The sequence below is a fragment of the Phocoena phocoena genome, chromosome 5, assembly GCF_963924675.1.
Source record: "Phocoena phocoena chromosome 5, mPhoPho1.1, whole genome shotgun sequence".
NCBI lineage: Eukaryota > Metazoa > Chordata > Mammalia > Artiodactyla > Phocoenidae > Phocoena > Phocoena phocoena.
This window is the reverse complement of record NC_089223.1, coordinates 73,888,975-73,905,792: the sequence shown is the minus strand read 5'-3', so window position 1 is coordinate 73,905,792 and position 16,818 is coordinate 73,888,975. Positions and strand designations below refer to the sequence as shown.

The 16,818-nt window shown below is 40.1% G+C and overlaps 1 protein-coding gene across 1 annotated transcript in view; it reads right to left on the bottom strand.

The window, feature by feature from the left end:
• APBB2 (amyloid beta precursor protein binding family B member 2) overlaps positions 1-16,818 on the bottom strand; it is a 224,836-nt gene that overhangs the window by 167,279 nt on the left and 40,739 nt on the right. The window lies entirely within an intron of this gene.

Below are 16,818 nucleotides of genomic sequence, written 5' to 3'. Positions count from 1 at the left end.
TACCCTTTCACAAGGGGGCGCTGAGGCTTCTCTTAAGAATCTTCTATGAGAATGTTCAGGATGTTCAGACCATCTAGTTTATAACTAGAAAGTTACAAACGCTACCAGCGACAGCACTCTACAACCAAGAGAACGTTTGTTTTATCCTGTCTCTGTCTGCCTCTGTCTCTCTCCCACACATGCACATACCACAAACTCATACTGAGAGTAACTGAGTGAAAGCTGTCGAAGTAAAAAGATATGAAAAATAAAGCACCTTTGCTAACACTTTCTGCAGCTAATACTCAGAACACCTTTTTGTGAATGAAAAGTATGATACTTCGTCTGACTGGTTATCAACATAGCTTTTTAGTTCATCTTAGCAGCTATAGATTCCTCTTCTGAAATAATTAAACAACATGTTCAATATCTCCTGGACAGTATTCTGGGATGCCTCATGAATAAGTAGTGAGGAAAAGAGTAAACCAAACTTGGAAAAATTGTTCAATGAGGAGCACGGGATGGCTGGGGAAAAACACCAGGATTCTGTGCCCGTAACCCTGGCTTGTGGCTGGGAGTGTCAAGGGCAGAACCCAGACCTCCTGATGCCCAGACCCAGGGGACTGCACCACTCTCAGGACCCACCCCTCCGCCCTACCCTTTCAATTAAGGCTGATTCTCATGGGCAGTGACTCACAAACCAATCTCTGTAGGGCCTGACGGAAAGCAGGCCAGCCTTCCGCTTGCAAGGCCTTTATTAAGAACCGTATCCTTGTCTGCCTATTTTCGTCTCTTCCGGCGCTTATCTGAGAGCATTCTGTGTTTGTTCGTGTACGGGATCCTAGTCCCTCTTTGACCGCATATCCAGCACTGTGCCAGGTGCTCCACATGCCTTACTTCACCTAATCCTCGCAACCATCCATGAGCCAGGTACTACTATGAACCCCATTTTATGGAGGGGGAAACGCATGATGTTAAGTGACTCAACCACAATCACCCATTAAGTAACGACAGAGCGGGGATTTTAAATATTCAATCTTTATGTGGCATCAAAGCTGATGTCACAGATCCCATTTCAGGGTCAAGAGCCAGAGAAAAGGCTTCCAGTGGTTTAATTTCTGGAGCCTACAGCAATTAAGAACACCTCCTGCTTCTACCAAAAACAAAACAAAGCATTGATTTTTTTAAAAGGAAACGTATTTTTACACGTTTTTCATTAGAATTATAATTCTTGTTAAATTTTGGCCAGAGCAGTACTGACTCTAAAAGGAACATGGCACTTTAAACACAAGTGCAAGCCCGGACTAAAGCAGACCCTATGTCAGAAACCTAGATAGCTTAGAAAAAGCAGACCATAGACTCAAATTCCAAACAAGAGAGCATCTTAGCCAATTCAAGGATTCTGGGTCTACGGTAGCATCATCCCACAGGGAGGGAACACAGGACACATCAGGCCATTGCAGTTTGATACCATTTAAACATGAGCTTCATCTGACTCTCCTTTGGCTAAGACCATGTTCCCCAAGCAAACTTCTGCTTATGTCTGGGTTTCCTGTTGTCTAGAGGGAAAGAATGCCTAGTCATATAGTTTAGGGCAAATCAGGTCGTGTGATCATTATTTCTAACTAGGAAATAATACACTGGCACTGAGAGTATGCATTGATTGTATAATGTCAAGAAATCCAGTGCCTGGAAGAATGATCATTCTCAACAGAAATTAAACTGATATTTTTGCTGTAGTATTTCAGTCTCATGAATTTGATTAATGAGTCCATCCCTAAGAGACAGATCTGCTTTTTAGAGCCTGTCAGCTAGAAAGGTCACGAATACCACTTCAGGTAAGGACTGCTGGGTGCCTTACCTGGCAGAGACCCTCAATGTCAACTTGTGAGTGGAAAAGTATGCTTGTGGCCCCTTAACTTTACTGCAGAGAAGTAAAAATAAGAGAAATGGAATGGGTCACCCCTTTGTTTAACAGCTCAATCACCAGTGGATGAGATAGCTAGCCATTATTCTAGAAGTATGGCTAAACCATGTTTAATATTTAAAATGGGAAAAAAGAGCAGACTGGTTCAAACCATCATTAACTATTTCAGTGGTTTCTTTCTTTCTTTTCTTTCTTGCTTGCTTGCTTGCTTTCTTTCTCTCTCTCTCTCTTTTTTTTTTTTTTTGTGGCAACCCTCTAATACCACCCAACTTGGTTAGGACACCCATGTTCCCACTCCATCCTTAACCTATCACTCTTCTAAATCTAAGTATGGTTAAAACATACTTAGACACACCAAAAGAACATATAAAAGTCCTAGACATAGTGGAAGAATTATGTCCAAGTAGAGCCACAACTCTAACTTCAGGACATTACCCCCTGGCTATTCCCACATTGTCACAAACTCATACATCTAAAATCAAAAACAGCATTCTTCTCCAAAAACTAATTCCTCCTCCCAACCTCACTATTTCTGAAAACCAGCATTTTCTTGGTCTTCAAACTGAACATCTGACATCTTTGATTCTCTTGTCTCTCTCATCACCCATATCTAATCTATCACTAAATCCTAGAGATTCCTTTCTTCCACCTCTGCTCTGTTTGTAAAGCTACTAGTCTCCAGTCCTCATGGTCTCAAATGGATTGCTGTGAAACTCTCATAACTGCTTGCCTCATTTGACCCTCTGACATATTCTAGGCGCCAATGTCAGATATACCGTCTCCAAACTCCACCCTGCAAATAGCACTTCTTTTCTCATAACCATCAGCCATGTTTCGCTGACAAAAGCAAGTTCACAATTAAGCGTTAGCATTCTCCAATCTGGCCTCCACCTACCTATCTGACCTCTCTCACAATTATCCTTCACAGACTCTCCTCTCCAACAAAACTGCTGGAAGCACTAACCCTCTCATGGAGAGCATAAGTTCCCCAAGGGGATTTCAGGGGATCTCTGAGGTCAAAATTATTTTCATGATACTAAGATGTTGTTTATAGTCTTTTTCACTGAGTTGACATTTAACTGATAGGATGCAAAAAATACATATAAAATTGCTGGCATCTCAGCACACAGCAAGAAAATGGCACAAATTATACTAGTAATTACTGCATTCCCTAACACTACATACTCCTACTAAAACCAACGCCAGTTTCACCTAAGAATGTCCTTGTTGAAGGAGTAAAAATTATTAATTTTATTAAATCTCAACCCTCGTATATACTTCTTTAAGGTAATTACGCATAGAGCACTTCTGCTGCATAGAAAAGCATGATTGTTGTTTCAAGAAAAAGCACGTGGAACCAGCACTCTTTTTACTTGACAGAACCACTGACAGACAAACTGTGGTTATTCGAACTTGGGTACCTGGCAGGCATTTTCTCAAAACAAATGAGGTGAGCCTGTCACTTCAAGGAAAACAACTGACAGTATTTGTTGCCAATGACAAAATGTGAGCCTTCAAGCAAAAACTAGAATTTTGGAAAAACCCGTATCCACCACTGAGAGCTTGACAGCTTCCCAATAATTAACGACTTTTCTGATGAGATGAGTGGTAAGATTAACAAATGTAATGTTTTTACATTGTATAATGAAATGTGTCAACATTTGGAAGATCTTCGTAACTCATTGAACCAACATTTTCCAAATTGCCAATGCGTGATATTACAAAATTATGTATGACAGACCAATGGATTTTAATACAACACAGGACGAAAAAGTTTACTATTGTGGTTTCAGATTCTACGTTGTAACTAACCTTTAAGAAACTACCAATCACCAAGTTTTGGTGTAACATCAAAAAAAGAAAATCCATAATTGCCTGAAAAGGCTATTTCTGCCTACATATCTGTAAGAGGTAGGAAGGATTTTCTCCATCTACTTTAATCAAAACAATTTACTAAGACACACTAAAGGTAGAAGCAGATAAGAGAATCCAGATGCCTTCAACTAAGCCATACACTAAAGAGATTTTCAAATAAATAAAACAATGATCACTTCTCTCATAAATTGTTGTTGGCTTTGGGGAAAAAATGGTTGTGCTTCACAAAACATCCTATTTTGTTAACATTAACGGGTTTCTTATTCTTTTTTAAATAAGTAACTTTTAAAAATACCTGTTTTAATTTCTAAATAAATAAACACTTATAGATATAATCCACATAAGCAAAGACCTTTGGGGTCTCAATAATTTTTAATTATTAATTAAAATTTTAATTTACTTTTTAATTAATAATTCTCAATAATTTTTGAAAGTGTAAAGAGGTCCCCAAGACCAAAAAGTTTGAGAACAGCACCTTAGAGCAAACTCTTCTTTTGATTTCTTCCAGTTTCTTTGTTCCGTATGCCCACTACTTCTTTATTTCTCCAAACCCCATCTGTCTTTCAATTTTGTCCTCTTCTTGTATCACAAGAGCCCTCCAGGTCAAGAAATACCTTATCCGGAACTTTATGACCCTGATCTGTTCTGCATACTTGGCAAAAATCTAGCCGGTACCAACTACTTATGTTTTGAGGTATGCTTATGTTATTCTTTTAACACAAGTATAAACCAGGCACTGTTTACCCTGTGTGCTCCGGATAAAGCAGTGAATAAAACAGACTGGACCCTTCCTCCTGTGGTTTACAGTCCGGTGTTACCACTCAGCGTGCAGTCAAGCACCAGACTTACGACAGAGCTTGCTAAAAATGCAGAATCTCAGGCCCTAGCCCAAACCTACTGAATCACAATCTACATTTCAACACGATCCCCGGGAGATTTTCCTGTACGTTAACTTTGAGAAGCGGAGGATTTATGCATCCTCTTAATTACTGGGAACTTCTTGAAGGTAAACTATTACCTTTAATTTGTATTAAATTATACAAATTATATTATACAATTATCCTAGTATAAATAATACAGTTTACCTATTATGCTAATCAGTCACTCAAACATGAGTACCCATCAAATGGAGTCATTTCTGGGGATTAAAGACAACAACAACAAAGGCAAAACAGCTTACACCCTGAAGAAGGTTTCAATCTCGTAGCAAAGATAAGACAATGAATATAATGACAGTTAACATTGCAAAAAATGCTTTCTGTGAGCCAGTTATTGTACCAAGGGCTTTAAGTAACAATTTTATAAGGTCGGTACTATTATTATTCCCACTTTAGAGATAAGAAACTTGGGACTCAGAGGTTAAGAAAGTGATGGAACTGGGATGAGTCAGAATGTTTGACTCTAAAGCCCAGAAAGTGGTAAGACAGAGATTTAAAATAATCTTGAGGAAGGAGCCTCTGAGTTCCTTGAATGAAAGCTTATGCCTCAATCTTGGAATCACCCAGAGAACTAGCTCAGTTCCTTGCACATACTAGGAACTCAGTAGACATTCATCAGCTGAAAGTATGTGAGTAGATTAAGGTTAACTTATCACCCTTACTAAAAAGTATCCTAAAAATAAACAGTCTAGACTTTACCAACCCAATAATGCTTAACTACATTGAAGATACAACGGACCTGAGATGAAAATGCTTCTCTCTGATACATTATACAGAGAGTCCATTCACTGACTCAGGGCTCTTATTCCATAGCATGTGGAGGGAAAAATAAACAAGAGACAGAGGGACAAGACATTGACTAAAAGGTGAAAGCCACTAGGGAACACTGAAAAGAAGCTGATGCTTTTTCCAGGGAAAGAAAGGAAGGGCAGGAGGTCATAGAATGTCTTCTTTGTCCATAGTAAGCAGAGGATGAAAGGAAATGTTGGTCAAAGGTCCCCCAAAGGACACATCCCTGGAGCAGAAACAGAAAAGTAGGAACTGAGGAGTAAGCCCATTACAAAGAAGTGTCCCTGGAGGCCTCCAATTACCAGGTATCTAACTCACCACCCTCAGCCCTTGAACTTCCTTTGCTACACCTCCCAAAACCATTTCCCAATGGTTTGGAGTTGGGGGTCATCTCCATTCTCCCACTTTCTGACAAAATCACATAGAACTATGACCACCTTTTCTTCTAGAACATGCTGAGAAAAGGTCCTACAGTTCTACTATTTCACTTTATGGGCCAGGCTTTTATGGGCCAGCCGTCTTGTATACCTAACCTTCACGTACACTACCATGTGTATGAGAAAAAAAGTGTCCTGGTAACAAAAAAATAACAGACCAAAATCAGCTTCCTAAACAAGCCACTTACAGGATGGAGATCTACCTTTATAATATCCTAGGTGTACCAATTCAGTACAGTTCTATATGAAGACTTCTGCAAATTATGCTGAGGAAGAAGAATGATCACCTAACAATGTCCTTAATGATATTAAAGAAGAATCCTTTCAAAGATTAAACTCAATCATATTCAAGAGTAAATCTATAGAAGGCAGAACAAAATGGGAAAAAAAAGAAAGCTCACGTAGTAGTAAATATCACCTCCTCTCTTAGATACTGACAACAATGTTTTAGAGCTGGAGTTATCCCGTCCTCTCACGTTCTGAACCCTTACACATGGAATGCTGACCACATATGATTTTCTAATAGTTAAATGATTCAATTTTCTAGTCAAATCTGTTCAAATAGGAAGATTTTATTTCACTGCTTTGAACCCAAGGGATCTGAAAGGGAAACACAATATAAAAATTATAAGGGTAATTGGTAACTACCCTCACATTTATGGAAGCAAACTGGGTGTATTAACTGAGCCAGACTTGAAGCACAAAATTTATGAACCACCTACAACCTAGCTTTTGAAAAGCTAATGTTTTCCCTCCTTTAACCAGATTAACAGATGGAGAACTCTGAGAAGTCATCTAAAGATGTCTTTGGAATTTTCAAGCATGTTTTGCTTAACAGTTCATGTCACACTTTATAATGCTACCAGAAGGCATGGGACTGAGACTAGGATGACTATGATTAAAAGAAGTCTGCAGGGAGCTTCCCAGGTGGCGCAGTGGTTGAGAGTCTGCCTGCTGATGCAGGGGACACGGGTTCGTGCCCCGGTCCAGGAAGATACCATATGCCGCGGAGCGGCTGGGCCCGTGGGCCATGGCCGCTGAGCCTGCGCGTCCAGAGCCTGTGCTCCGCATCGGGAGAGGCCACAACAGTGAGAGGCCCGTGTACCGCAAAACAAAAACAAAAACAAAACAAAAAGAAGTCTGCAGGTGCAAGCATGCTGCTACTATATAGCATTACAGTTGCATGCAGCTGTAACAAGCAAGACCAACCAAGCCTAGTTCTTTCTACTATAATACTTTCATGTGTGTGTGATGGCTGACACTTAGAGCAGGAATCCACAGGCCTAATGCCTTGAGCCCCCAGAAGGCAGGACCCATCTAAAGGGCTGCCGCTGACTGGGGCCTCCATGGCATTTGAGCCCAGTGTTATGAGATTTCTGGATTTAGAAAAGAAAGGGGAAACCCATATTTCTATGTAAAAGCTCCCAATTTCTAAGCATTGGCATCTAATTAAAAACATCATGTGCTAGACAAAACCTGTCTGCAGGCTTCCTGCGCACTCCCCAGCGCTGTGCATTTGTGATCTCTGAAACTTTCATGGCATCATATTGCCTTTGCATTGCCCTAAAGTTAGGGTCATAGTTTTTCTTTGATATTCTGCATAGCTCCTAAGAACATACTCTATGTTTGGTAAGCAATGTCTATTAAACAGAGGTAAGAAAAGCATGGCTGTTGCTAATATCCCTGTCTGTCTGTTTTTAAGCTTTGATCCAAAGGAATAACACCATCGCCATATTGCCAAGTTCCCTGAACCATCCTGTTCAGAACCGAGCCAGACTGCTAAATGTGAAGCTTTACCGTGTCTTTATCACATTTTCCTGCCCTTCCCATACTCATTCCCAATCTCAGTTGGGTTTATGGTTTCAGATTCACCAGTAACAGGTCCACACTAAGTTCCTTCATAGAAGAAGAATTTGGGTGAAGGCAACCAAAACTATCTCGAGGTCCTCTGCAGCAAACTCTATTCATTTGTCAATTCTGACAATATCTGCAAGTATTAACTTTCCTTCCTGAAAAATTTAAACATAAATTTTCTGCAAATATCCTTTCACATCTCCTCTGTGTTGCAGATATTAAGGAATTATCTACGAAGGTATTTGTACTGGGTTGAACAGTATTCCTCTAAAATTCATATCCACTCAGGGGCTTCCCTGGTGGCGCAGTGGATGAAAGTCTGCCTGCCGATGCAAGGGACACGGGTTCATGCCCTGGTCCAGGAAGATCCCATATGCCGCAGAGCGGCTAGGCCCGTGAGCCGTGGCCGCTGAGCCTGCATGTCTGGAGCCTGTGCTCTGCGATGGGAGAGGCCACAACAGTGAGAGGCCCGCGTACGGCAAAAAATAAATAAATAAAAATAATAATAAAATTCATATCCACTCAGAACCTCAGGATGTGATCTTATTTGGAAACATGGTCTTTGCAGATATAACTAGTTAAGGTGAGGTCGCAGTGGATTAGGGTGGGCCCTATATCCTACGACTGTTGTCCTTATAAGAAGGCCATGGGAAGACACAGGCAGAGACTGCAGTGATGCAGCTATAAGCCAAGGAATGCCAAGCATTGCCAGGACCCGCCAGAAGCCTAGAAGAGGCAAGGAAAGAGCCTTTAGAGGGTGAATAAGCCCACTGATAACTTGATTTCAAACTTATAGCCTCCAGAACTGTGAGAATAAATTTCTTTGTTTTAAGCCTGTATGGTATGTTTTTTTTTTTAATTTATTTATTTTATTTATTTATTTTTGGCTGCACTGGGTCTTCGCTGCAGCTCGTGGGCTTTCCCTAGTTACGGCAAGCGGGGGCTACTCTTCACTGCCCACTGCGGTGGGCAGGCCTCTCATTGCGGTGGCTTCTCTTGTTGTGGAGCACGGGCTCTAGGCACGCTGGCTTCAGTTACTGTAGCATGCGGGCTCAGTAGCTGTGGCACACGGGCTTAGTTGCTCTGCGGCACGTGGGATCTTCCCAAACCAGAGCTCGAACCCACTTGCCCTGTATTGGCAGGCGGGCTCTCAACCACTGTGCCACCAGGGAAGGCTTAAAACAAAGTGTATGGTAATTTGTTGCAGCAGCCCTGAGAAACTAATATAACATCTAAACACCTTCTTCTCTTCTTTGCTTGTAAACTTACACTACCCAGGATCCGGGGGTGGGCTTTATCTTTCCGTACTTCCTGAGGCATGCCGTGTGAAATGGGACAAAGAACCCAGGGACGCATTTCAGATGGTGGGGACGGCTTCCATGGAGACAGGAAACTGTAGGTGAGCTATCTGAGGTCACAGACTGGTTCTAATTTAATTCTATTTCTGGGGCACCTAGCACAGTCCCCAGAGTAGACATTAAAAAAATAATTGGCATGAGTACATATATATGAATTAACAAATGAAAAAATGAATGGATGAATTAAAACAAAGCAATGGTGAACAAACCATTAAGTTTATTAACTTAAGGTTCTTTTGTGAGGACAGTGGGTCAGGGCAGAATGTTCATGATGAAATTTGACTAGAAAATTTCTGAAAGTGGCTGGTAGTATTTTTGTCTCTGTGATCCCACTGAGTCACAATCTTAGAGGCGACATGCCCTCCTCCAAGGAGGCATCACTAGTACTTCTGGGAGCACTTCACGCAGGACTACTGGAGGACTCCAACCAGTCATTTCCTAAGCAGCCACCCTCTGTCTCTGTCTACTCCCTCTCCCCAGAAGCCAAGCAACCTGCCAAACTATGTTCTAAAATTTTTAATTTCAAGATGTCAGTAAAGCAGACATAAGAGTGGGGGAAAAAATCATGAATTACACTTCTTCAGTGATTAATTTAAAAAAAGAAAAGGACTCCTTACTTTTTTTTTTTTTTTTTTCTTTTTGCGGTACGCAGGCCTCTCACTGTTGTGGCCTCTCCCGCTGCGGAGCACAGGCTGCAGACGCGCAGGCTCAGCGGCCATGGCTCACGGGCCCAGCCACTCCATGCCATGTGGGATCTTCCCGGACAGGGGCACGAACCCGTATCCCCTGCATCGGCAGCCGGACTCTCTACCACTGCGCCACCAGGGAAGCCCAGGACTCCTTACTTTTTTAACAGCTCTGAAGGGCAATGATCTCCCCACATCTTCATCTGTTGAAAACTTATTTAATCTCCAGCACAGATAACTTCGATGCCTGAGCTTCCATATCCCAAAGTTTCTTCCTCCTCTAAGCTCTCCTTACCCCACAACATTCCACCATCTCATGGCTCCTTCCTGGTTCCATCTTGAATATATCAACGGTCTTGTGTTCACTACTAGACTGGTAGACTTCTTTTGCCACTCATAGCACTGTATTCAATTTTTTGTGTACCCTGAAGTACCCAGTATAATACATTATAATGGAAGGCAACCAAAACCTATCCTATCATTCAACTGAATATAAATTGTTTCTAGAACTTTCCAAAAATAATTAATTGAGCAAAATCATTTTCTTCCTTAAGTTCATGAGGTGAGATAAAAAATCTTTTTATACATCTTACTCCTGAGATACTAAAATCTGATTTGGAAATCACACCATCCATCCCAGAACTATGTGTTCAAGCTATTTTGGAAACATCTCACATCTGTCTTCTTGAATTCCTCCTGTCACATCAGGGAACGCTCAACTGAGAAGACAAGACAAGAAGGCTAGTGAATCACTAAAGGGTGTTTGAAAGATTAAAAGTAATTCAGCAGGACAAACCAACTGAACACTGGGTCTTTTCTATGTCCTGGAATTTTTTTTTAAAGGGATGGGAGCTTTCAAAAAGCAATTTAAAAGTAATTCATGGTTGAAATTACCAAAATCCATTCCACATAAAATGAACATCTAGAAGACGTTTCGGAAAGTTAATAATATAAACTTATCCAAAGCTCTAACACTCTTAAGCTAGCTAAGGCCAGAAATAATTAGTGCTGCCAATTGTGTTGACAGAATTAGGTTTGTGCCTTGGCTTTTGCCCTCACCAGCTATCCAACTTGCAAAAGAGTTCCACTTTGCTTGCCTCAAGACTGGAAACCAATCAACTTAAGACAGCAAAGGATTCAAACTCTCGAGCAACATGGTTCACCTTACAATGCAAGGCAAAGTGTGAAGGTAAGTGAAAACAAAATGGTCCTTTTCCTTAACCCTGGCTATTCTGACTTGTAGACTTAAAAACTCAAACACAAAGAACGTTTGTGACACACTGAACTACTGGCCCCAACTCTTCGTCCCTCCCTGGAGCCTAGAATACAAATAAGAATCACCGTATCCAGGTGTTCTGAACAATTATTTTATACAAGTTGTGCTTACCTTTTCTATTTCTAAAGCTGTACTGATGTAGCAAACCTCAAAGTATGCATGTCTGTGGTCCAGCTCCAACTACCCAACCAGCAAACCGATAACATTTATGGAGCCTGTCACTATGTGTTACGTACTGTGTGAAGAGGTTCACATCCACACGTAATGAAGACTTAGCTCCTACTTTCATGGAGCTCCAAGTCTAAACAAAAACTTTCCAGTAAGGTTACAAACTGCTGAGAGGAATGTGATAACAGAGAACTGGAAATATTTCCTTGAGGTACAGAAAAAGGACTTTCAACAGCTCAGAGGGTCTAGAAAGGTTTCACAGAGAAGATGAAAATTGAGCTAAAACTCAATTGTTTACAGGAATGGAAAGGTTCTCTGAAATATGATTTTCTATCTTTCAGATTATCAGGATAATCTAGTTGACGTGGATAAAGTCTGATGTATTCAGCCACTGGTGCCACTAGCCTAGGTCTCAGAACTATGATACAGTGGAAAAGCGCTGGATGCTAGGTCCAAAGATCTTGGTTCAAGTCCCAGCATGGCCACCTGAGTGTGAGAGAGTATCACAAACAAGACCTGGCACCCAGAATTTCACTGTGCCTTCCCCAGAAATTTGTTAATCAGTATCCCCCCTCCACTGTGAGGCAATATCATCAATTAAGTTAAAAATATGTACCCAATATCAAAATCAGGCATTGATTAAAATATAATATTAAATGATTTACTCAACACATCAGGGCCATTTGAAGATATATGTAGATAGCTTTCATTTTTATTCAATTAGTCATTATTTATTTACTAAGTTTACCTGCTATATTTCAGGCACTGACAGCATAAAGATGAAGACAAACCAATCCCTGCCCTTAGAAGATGCAGAAAGTCCTAACCAAAATCAGAGCCCAACGTATGCAGACCAGGGGTGGAAAGGGGGGTGGGGTGGGATGAATTTGGAGACTGGGATTGACATATATACACCACTATGTATAAAATAGATAACTAATGAGAATCTGCTGTATAGCACAGGGAACACTACTCAATGCTCTGTGGTGACCTAAATGGGAAGGAAATCCAAAAAAGGGGATATATGTATTCATAAAGCTGATTCACTTCACTGTACAGCAGAAACTAACACAACACCGTAAAGCAACTACACTCCAATTAAAAAAATTTTTTTTAATATGTAATAAAATCAGAGCCCAAAATATAGGTAATCCGTAATTAAGAGAGAAGTAAACTTTTATCTCACTGCTGTACGGATAATGATTATCACTAATAATGATAAGCACTAATATTTATTAAGCTCTTGCTATATGCCAGACACTGTTCTAAGAGCTCTTCAAAGATGCTCTCACTTAATCTTCACAACAGATCTATGCTAAAACCCTACTAGCACCGCCATTTTACAGTTGAAAGGCTATGCAAATTGCCTACATGGAACCCAGCTGAGGTTTGAACTCAGGAAGTTGACTCTAGAGCCCATCCTCTCAATGATAAATTAATGCAGCATTGGGCCCACTGTTGCACCACCTAGATTTGATTTTCTCTGTGTATATTCTGCCTTTGTACACTTTAGTAATGAACCTAATTTTGAAATGGCTATTCCACAAGATCCACCCAGTTTCATACTTTGTATCTTCAATTTTATTAAGCCCCAAATTAAACCTAAGTTACCTGTTGCTATAAACTAGGTACCCTGGTAGTAAGTATCAGAATGTTGTGTCTTTCCAAAGTTTTCATGAAGCAAACATAAAACACCAGGTGATTAATGGAAAGACTACACACAACCTGACCAACCTATATTTAACTGAGCCATCATGCTTACCTGGGGCCACTGAGGGGACTGCATCTCTGGCAAAACCTGAACAGACTTAAGGTTCCCACTTTCAAGTACCAAAATGATGCAACACTTTCTTTTAGAATCCAGGTCAGAGCATTCTTTTGAACTTTTCTAAATTCCTATGAAACTCAGTAATTCCGCTGATGCTTCCCCGCCAGCCCCCGCTTCTACAAACCTCTTGCTTCTCAAAGGACAGACGACATAGGAGGAAAAGAGGAGAAACATATATACACGATTGACTGTGCAAAGAAAGTTACTAACATGCCGACCTGGGCAATTCGGAAAGAAAGGGAAATAGAAAGTGGTCAATCTCTGGGCTGGGCAGTGCATTTTATTTTATAAATAGCATTTTATAAAAATATTTTATAACTTGGAAAGCGTGCCCCTAAGGTAGAAATGAGTCTATTTATTTTTCCAGGCTCCCCAAAGCACAGTCTACAATCCAAAGATAACTGGGTCAAGATTTAGTCATACAACATATACCACTGTGATGAATATTTGCTTAGTACACAGTGAATAAACAAGTATGTACACTTTGTATATATGTAAAATGGTGCTGCATACTAGTATCTTACAAAATACTTGCACTTATTTCTTTCAACAATTAGTATTTTGTGTTTATTTTACATATATATATATAAAAACTCATATATACTATATAAAACATATATAATAATGACTTCACCATTGGAAGTGTTTAATTTAAATTGACTGTGGGACTTCCCTGGCAGTCCAGTGGTTAAGACTCCACACTCCCAATGGAGGGGGCATGGGTTTGATCCCTGATCGGGGAACTAAGATCCCACGTGCCACATGGTGTGCCAAAAAAAAAAAAAAAAAATTGACTGTGATCATTGTGAACACTAACAGTATGTTTCACTGGAAAGAGGAACTCAAAAAAAAATACCAATGCTGAATAATCAATTATTTTATTTTACTCGCTAATTTATGTGATCTGTGTGATCATGAAGTAAAGAGGTGTCTTTTCAGTTGGAGTTCACAACTGGCTCTAAGGAAATTCCAAAAGAATTCCCAAATATTGTTAATATTCTGAGGCATTGCATTAAGCTGAAATAAAGATCCCGAAGTGATGATTTTGAAGGGATGGCTTCTAGCATTTGTAAAAAACTCAATCTCACAGCTTCAGAGAGTTGGGTCACAGCTAACACACTTTTTCAAGCACATCTGATTCAAAATGTCTATCCTTAGCTAGCCATTACGGGCCATCACCATACTGCCATCCTTACTCTAAAACTCAAGGTCTTCAAAAGCGACTTTAAGAATGAAAAATGAATGTATCCTCTCAACATGTCAGAAAACTCTAATCCAGTTCACATCACATGCCAAGCCCTGTAATGGGTTCTGTAGAGAAACCCCAGCAGCAAGTAACACCAGGACACCGAGCAAATGAGTGGTGAGCTGAGGGGACCCTGGAAAGGCCCCCTGGAGAGAGTGGCAGTGGACCAAGCCAGTGTACAGGTACAGTTTAAACTTGGTGCTCTTGGGACTTCCCTGGTGGTCCAGTGGTTAAGAATCTGCCTTCCAATGCAGGGAACACGGGTTCGATTCCTAGCCTGGGAACTAAGATCCCACATGCCGCGGGGCAACTAAGCCCACACGCCCTGAAGCCCTCACGCCACAACTAGAGAGAAGCCTGAGCACCACGACAAAAGGTCCCGCATGCTGCAACTAAGACCTGATGCAGCCAAATAAATAAATAAGTAAAATAAAAAATATACTTGGTGCTCACCACCAGCCCTTTTTGACACCAGCACTCAGTAAGTGAAGGCGCCAGGGATAGAAATACCCTAAATACTCAGCAGCGAGGGAATCATTAAATAAATCATGGAGCTTGAAGAGGGTGGAACAGCATGCTTAATACTTAAATTCAGCCTGAGGTAGAAAAATGCTATATCCTGATACGAATTGATTTGCAAAATATATACTGTGGTGGAAAAAGCAAAGCATTTATAAAATATGTAATGTGTCAATTTTTTTCTTGTTTTAATTTTTACTGTGGAAATTTTTAAACATACAAAATGAGAGAGAACAGAATAATAAACCCTTATGTACCCACCTTTAACAAGGATCAGCTTATGGGCAAAATCCCATATACAATATTATAGTATAATATATTATATTATACTATAATATTTTAGTATGTATCTCTAAATGGTAAGGACTCTTTAAAAATATCATTATAAAATTTGGGTAAATTTTAATATTTACTATAAATGTGGGTACATGCCTAAAATGGTTTCTGAAAAAAAAAAAACTAAAAAAAAAGTAGTGGTTGTCACTGGAAAAAAGGGGGCCAGAGTGAGGAACCGAGGAGACTTTACTGTTACTTAATACCTTTCAGTAAAATTAAAAATATAGCTACAAAAGGGAGCACAGGGCCTGGAAAAGCAGCAGAAAGGCTGCCACGACGTGAGGAAGACAGTGTGGCCTCAGTGGAGGGCGCTGAACACACGAGGTTGAGTTTGAATGTGAGACACTCAAGGAGCCATTTATATAGATTCAAACACTAGCAGGTGACAGTGTCCATCGGCTACAGGATATGAAGTCTCTAAATGTGAAAAGTAATAGAGAGTTGTGAACTCAGTGACATTACTATACATAATTACGATTCCAATAATGTGCAGATCCAGGCATTTCTGAGATGAAATGGGCTCATCTCAACCTCCCTACTGCCATATCCAGCTACAGGAGGCTGATAAAATCTATCATTTAAAGCACTCTGGTTTTAAAGGGCACTTCAAAACCACTTTTTTTGTTGTTTTTTTAAAACAAGTTAATGTCTTACTTTCTCCTCTTTTCCCATCTGTAGTCCTTGTAATTTCTCTGCCTTATAGGTGGGGAAAATGTCAGTTCCTTCCCTGGTGGTTCTATCTGTTACATCTGTATCACATTAACAGAGCCCTGGGATCCACCAGAGGCAGGGTTAGGTTAAAGAAATAAGCCTTTGTGAACGCTTGTTTACAGTGAATTCAGACACAATACAGTTCTCCAGTCTTTTAACCTCATGATCAGTAAAATAGGGGCTATGAGAGGATAAGATTAAAAGTAGCTGATTTTTAGGACCCTGTTCATTTCTGTGACAATTTTCACTCCTCTGAAAAATCCAAAGATGTTACAAAATATAGACAAAAGTTAGGAAAGACTGGTCTCAACTAGACTAGTTAAAATCCAAAACTTCTAAATATATGTTAAAAGAAACACTACTTTCTCACTTTCAAATATCACTTGAACAAGGCTAATAAAATGTTCCCCAGTAAAGGTCAAAAAGGAAATGTCTTTAATGAGTAGACTTTCAACTTTTTAAACCTTAAACTTTTCATCAGCTTGAGCGTAAATAAAGTTTTTCCAGAGAATTTTAAAATACTTGGTTCTCTTTTTCAGGTTATATCTTGCCCCCCGCAAGTGTCTCCCTTTTATTATTTTCCTTAACAAAACCCAGCATTTCTACATAGTATATAGAAATAGTTCACCTAACCACTGGCAGTATAGTTGCTAAATAGGTGATGTTTTACTGTACTTAATACCGGGGAGCTATTTCTTTTACAAAAATGCTTCCCGGGACAAACAACTTATGTATGAATCAAAATGAAACCGCTGAGGAATCTAATGATATTTTCACACAAATTGCCCAATTTTACCCCAAGAGGCTCATGTTCTTCTCTACCTGCAGATGAAAATTTGGGGGAGGGGGTCAGTGTAGAGATTAATTCCATCAATAAGGGAAAACACCAAA